The sequence below is a fragment of the Triticum aestivum genome, chromosome 3D, assembly GCF_018294505.1.
Source record: "Triticum aestivum cultivar Chinese Spring chromosome 3D, IWGSC CS RefSeq v2.1, whole genome shotgun sequence".
Classification (NCBI taxonomy): Eukaryota; Viridiplantae; Streptophyta; class Magnoliopsida; order Poales; family Poaceae; genus Triticum; species Triticum aestivum.
Genome location: NC_057802.1, coordinates 190,339,143 through 190,345,885, shown reverse-complemented (window position 1 = coordinate 190,345,885; position 6,743 = coordinate 190,339,143). Strand labels below are relative to the sequence as shown.

General features: G+C 40.4%; 1 pseudogene; it reads right to left on the bottom strand.

Moving 5' to 3' along the window:
* Positions 1–371: 371 nt before the first annotated feature.
* LOC123078212 (uncharacterized) lies at positions 372–5,851 on the bottom strand (annotated as a pseudogene).
* Positions 5,852–6,743: the final 892 nt, after the last annotated feature.

Here is a 6,743-nt window from a genome sequence, read left to right as displayed (position 1 = left end):
GGCCATGGAGGACGGCGACGAACAGAGGCGAGATGGAGGCACTCCGATGGACTAGAGAGGCGGGGGAGGGAGTGGTGAGGTGCGGGAGAGGTCGGGCATGCCTTAAATAGACCCGGGGAAGGCTCGGGGATGCTTTAGGCCTCATTTGGTACTATAGGTTTGGAGGGGTTTTGGGAGGAGGGGATTTGGGAGGATTTGGTGAACCCCTCCCTTTCACCCAATCCTCTCAAATCCCCCCCAACCCACAAACCCCTCACATACCCCTACTATTTGGTACACATGGATTGATACAGGGGGTTTGCAAAATTACTACTATACTATAATTAAAAATGCTAGTTTTACAACTTCAAAAGCTCATAGAACAAATGTACTTGCAATAAAGGTGCAACTAGATTACGCAAAACAACAAACAAGCTCATATAATCTGTTACAAGTACTATCAACGGTTTAAATGAAAATGGTACATGCATACATGCCACGGTCCAAATGAAAAACATGACACATGCCATGGTCCAAATGAAAAATACAAGATGTTCGTCAACGAAAGTCAATGGTTCATCACAACATAAACACATGTTTGACCGGCGAATGCTCCGAGACATGTTTGCGGGCAGCAGTGTGGAGGAGACTTCTGGCGGCAACGTGTGGTCGCCCATGCTTCCGCGAGATCAGGTCCCTATAAAAAACAGATGAATTGGTCCAAGGGTTAGATGCAGAAAAAGACCCCTGAACATATCAAGTATATGGCGAATAAAACACCAAGAAAGAACTACCATTTCGACATTGACGGACCCAAGAACAACAAGAAGTCATAATAAAACAAAGTTGAGTCCAAGAATAGCGTCAGGTCAAGAACTTCAAATATCTACACTAAACATTTGACTGGAAAACAGTATGAAAGAAAACTATATGCGAAATTCAGGAAGCTAGCTAGTTCAGTACAGTACTAAACTAGCATGTCTTCAGTATACTACATGTTCCTGTGACCCTGTACCCAAAAGTCCATCCATGCATCTCATAATATTTTTAAATTTAAACCGTTCATGCACCTCAGCATTTGAACAAGAAAACAAGTCCTGGTCCAATCAAGATGGATAGGTTAATCATACATATTCTGCTAGCTCAATGCCAACAGCTAGCAAATAGACACAACAACACCGCCGCGGTCAATAGCCACATTCAAATGGACCAACCGAGCCAATTGCCAATTGCTACACCTGTGAAGAAATTGGATGCAGCCAGCCAATTGCCACATGATATTAAGCAGTTAAAAGATTACATCTCTCCAATTTTCCAAAAGAAAAGCATATGGTGACAAATACTCGTGGATAACATCAATTACAATCACATAACAATTGGGCCATGCATCAAACTAGTAACTAGGTTTAGAACCTAGAGTCATAAGAGGATTACTGATCTGAAACAACAAACAATTTACTAGTACAGTACTAGCGTCTTACTTAGTTTCAAGCATTGATTGTCAAGATTGGCATGGAACAAAGATCATACAGCCTTCTTTCTCTTCACATAAACTTTGTTTTCAATTCTGACAAACACTCTTGTTAACAATTCAACATCGATTGGACGAAATAATCAACTAATGAAGACCAACGTTGAATACATGATTGTTAGTATGGTGAAGAAACTACAAACAGACCTTCCTTGCACGTAGGTGTAATCAACTAATGTAGTCAGGCGTGGGTGAAGAATCTACTCCCTCCATTCCCAGCAGATGGATTTAGTTCCCCTAAGACTGGTTATCAGGTTACTATATTTCATTTAGCTTGAGATTACTCCATGTGGGCATGTGAAACAAGAAACTACATGTAGTTGCTGGAGATCAGTTCTATCATCTAAGTCAGCTCTAGACTGAAGAATTGCAGCATCTAAATCTTGACAGGTAGCACAAAGAAGAAGGGGATGCAGAAGATTGTTACCTTAGATACGTTGATGCAACTCTTCCATTTCGCTCCGAAGAAATGCAGCAGCACTATCTTCATCTTCGGCGGCAGAATTCAGAAAAATCTCATGATTCTCAACACTTTTGAACACTTTGTAGGCAGCAACTCTTTCATCATGGCGGATGCTTTCCATCTTGTGCAAAACAGCAATGCACTTGCTGATGGAGAACTCTTGGGCATTTTTGACCCTGCCAACAAAACAGACTCCTCCTCTGCTTGCTTCCGTTTAATCTCCACATATTGTGCCATCACCCACCATTGGGTCATCACGCTTCTTCTTCTTGGGCTCCTTCACTGGCTTCTTATTTGAACCACCGGGAGCACCTGTTTGGGCAACATCTCTTGGACCACCACTTGGGGCAGCATCTCTTGAACCATCACTTGGGGCGGCATCTCTTGATACATCACTTGGGGCGGCATCTCTTGGATCATTATACATGTGTAAATCATCACCATATTGATTCAGGTCAAAAGAGAAGGCAGTCTGCTCTCTTTCAACTTCGGGATCACCATCACTCACTTGTGTAACTTCAGTTGATGTGAAATTGAAGTTACCTTCTGCTATATGTCCTGCACAAACACCCAAGTTATCATTAAAGGCCACACATCAATGAAAATTCATTATAAAGGTCAACAAAAAGAGAGGAAATGAAAATCCATTTAACTCAGCAACTCACCATCATACAGATCACCAAGCTTATCGTAGAGGGGAAAGGGCTTATTCTGGAACTTAGCTATTTCTGGCCACGACTGTATATATAAAAGAAATGATTTATCAAACTTAGATTGCTCGAAAACAAGATTGATTACAAAAGCATGGAATACAAGTCATCAAGTTTTGCAAAGACAAAATACACTACACTAGAACTTACAATCATCAAGTTTTGCCAAAGATATGCGTCAGCATCTATCTTTTGTGTATGATAGTTCCAACTGACACCGCTCTGTTTGCGGGCATCCTTAAGAAGTTTGTATTGAGCTTTCAAGTCTTTCTGCTTTTCCTGAATATGTATCTTTGTAAAATTAGTGTGGTCATATCTTTCATGAAATAAATCTACCATCCTATTCCATGCTTCAGTTGACCAACCATTCTGTCCCCTATGGTGCGGAGTGTTGTGCTCCTGAAGTACCTCCACCAAACCCTTTTCCAAAGCTGGGTTCCATTGAGCTCTTGGCTTTTCAACTACACTAACACAAATTTACATTGTTCAAACTTAATGCTCAACATGATAAGAGGAGTTACTACCATTCAATTTGAAAACAAATAGTGATAAACTATCATGAGCTAGCTAATATTCAAAATGAGAAATATTAATGCAGCAAGTATTGGCCTCCAGAAGATCATGGTGAGCTATCTCTTTGCTATAGACTTGTTTCTGCTATAATGCACCACTACATGTAGTACTGAAAGATATCATTCACCAAACATAACATCAAGCACAGAACTTAATTGGCAAGATCTGAGAAATGGAGATTAAGTAGACCAAATACCTCTTGGAGGTGTCTTTTTAATTTTGGGTGATGGCTTCTTCGCACCGTGTGAAGCTTTTTCCCCACTTGCTTTCATGAGATGATACTTTGGGGACCCCTTTGGATACATATCTGCATTTCAACACACACTACATCATTAGATGATGAAGACGAGAGAAGTTAATTAATTAATATATGTATATATATGATTAAACACACACCATCATGTTGGCTATTCAAGATGGTATGCTTCCCACATTTGCTTTGCGATTTCATCCCTTAGAGTGTTCCCTAAGTCGTTGTTCTCATAGTTATTCTCGTCGCCATTCGGGAGATCGGCAAAAACATTTGGCGCTATGTTATCGGGCTAGTTGTCAAGCCAAGTCTCGTCACCATTCTCCATTTTGACGATATTGTGAAGAACCATGGCAGCTGCGGGAAGTTTCACTTGGTTCTCGATTGAATGCAGTGTGCCAACATGAAGAATTGGGAAGTGCTTTTTAAGAATTCCTAGAGACCTTTCCACATGGTTCCGTAGAACAGCATGCCGATGATTGAACAATTCCCTGTGGTTTTTTGGCCGAGGATGTCCATGACCAAATTCCTTCAAATGATACCGGACACCCCGATAAGGTGCGAGAAATGACTGAGTGTTTGCATAACCCCCATAAACTAGGTAAAACTTTCCCTGGGGTACTTTAAATCCCTTGCTCATTGCAGAATGAAGAACCCTCGCATCCGTAGCTGAACCCTCCCAACCACATGATATGAAAGTGAATCTTAAATCGAAGTCACATGCAACCATAATATTATGACTCAAGGTACCCTTCCTATTCCTAAATGGAGCAGCAATCCCAGGTGTTGCGGTTATAGGAACATGTGACCCATCAATGGCTCCTAAACAGTTCTGGAAGCAAAGATTGCAGGTCAATAAAGAACTATAAGTTAGATAAGAAAAGGAATTGTGGAAGCGTTAAAAATGGAAACCTGGAAGTAAGGACAGAATCTTGTGTCGGTGGAGATTTTTGGATGTGGCTCATCAATGTTCGGAGGCTTAAAAATCGACTAGCTAAGATGGGGACGATATTGAAGAACTCATTGATGTACTCATGAAATGTTTGTCCACTATGCTGAAATTCTAGCTGGAGATCTTCATAAGACGCGTTCTGAGACACCATGTACAGGAAAAATGTTAACTTCTCCTCCACCTTAATTCTTGTATGCGAAATCAAATTTTCTCTTCTAAGATAAGATGCCAAAGCCCGAAAGATATGTGGCTCCATCCTATAAGCTACGAGGCAATTCTTAACATGGACTCTAAGTATATCGTCAACATGCTTCTTGCCATATAGAATGGAGCTATGTCGCTGCTTTCTCTCGACTGGTCCTCTATTACGCATTCGATGCAATACGGGTAGAATAAAGGACATCATATCTTCATCATCCTCGCTTCTCCTCTTCCTAATTCGATCAATAATCTCGAAGTTCATGTTGACACTAAAACTAGAATCAAGAAGCAACAAATAAGAACTACATTTCATGGTTTACTTGACTTGAAGCAAATTATTAATAAGACATACACACATAGTAAGACTACAAGAGCCATCAAGTAGGATATAGTACTTTGGTTAAGACTTTCGAAACAAGGTCTGGATTTCATATCATGAGGACAGAATGATAAGACTACAAGAGCTATCAAGTAGGATATAGTACTTCGATTAAGACTTAAGAAACAAGGTCTAGAGGCCAAAAAGCTTGTGTAAATTACCGATCTTAGGCATGACAATTGGATCCCAAGATGGAGGCAACTCGTCCACCCCAACAAGAACCCAGGCTGCTGTCTGTCAAAATAAGAACATATCAGAACCTCCCAATCAGTAATTAAAAATGAAACAGGGAAAATCAGGTATATTCCAATCAGGTTACATCATATCATATCTTTCAGTTCAAGCAATACTCCAATTTGCAATCAAGTACAGACTCAAAACATGAACTCACAGTATCTATATAATCTGGTGAACTGTCATTTTACACAGCCTACCAGTTAGGACCAGACATACTATCAATCTAAATACAGAGAAAGTTATACCAGTTGAAGAATGTCTCTGTAAAGATTTGCAAAATATGCATAGTTGTATCTTGCTGATACTACACTAATCAAGATGTTAGATTCTACACATAGCGACATCAAACAGCAGCAAACAGAGAAGGTGAAGGCTTTGATTCTACACATAGAGACATCAGACAGCAGTAAACAGAAATGAAAGATGCGGCAAAACTCTGGCGAGTCAATACAGACTTTACAAAGCGACCTAGTAGTTCAGAGACAAGAGGAAACTGACCACCATTTTATAAGGTGAGGTGTTGGGCTGATCACTAAGCATCAAAATTCTCTGCTATACAACATTGACTTGTGGGATCCAAAAATATTTCCTTATTGGCCCATTCAAGCCATTTCTAACTGGCCAACCTGTAATCCACAACCTACTTATGAAAGAACTAGTGAAAGACGCCATGATTTACTAACAACCAAGAAAACGAACAAAAGAATATTCTGCACAGTATAAGTTTCCATTTCAAATAGAACATACCACTGCACCGATAGATTAATCTATTAGCAAAACAGTCAAGCAAAGATAAGTTTAGGCTGGCTGACACCCGAGAAAGCACATACTTGGCTCTTATTCAATCATTCAAAACAATTCTTGGAGAATTGAAAATAAGAGAATTCAATAGTCTCCCAGAGAACAGGTAACTTCTAACTTTAGCAGCAGCAGTGCAAAGAACAAGCGGTCAAACTTGAGCAATGAATCATATAGAACAATAGTAACTCCAAAATTCAGCTAAACAACTGCAAGTTGCCAATTACACACTGGAAATGCAACATACAACAGATCGTCCAACAACAGATAACTTTTGGTTAAATTCAACCAACCAATACAAAAGAGAAGCAAGCACCAGGCATATCAACACAAACAGACAACAGTTCCAACATCAAATTTGCTCCATGGTCACAGCACATATAGACAACAGTTCCAGCATCTAATTTGCTCCATGGTCACAACACATATCAAGATCACAATCACTATTTAACAATCTGTACCACACTGCCATTACAATCAACAATGAAAAAGTTGGTTTACACTCTGCCAATTTATCCTCAACACACGAATTTATGGCAATCTCGATGGCTAGGGTTAGGGTCGAAGGGGACAGCGTACTTGGCAAGCTAGCTGGGTAGGGTTAGGGTACATGTGGAGCTGGGGGTAGGAGACGCCGTTCTTGGCATGCTCGCCGATGAGGACGAGGCGG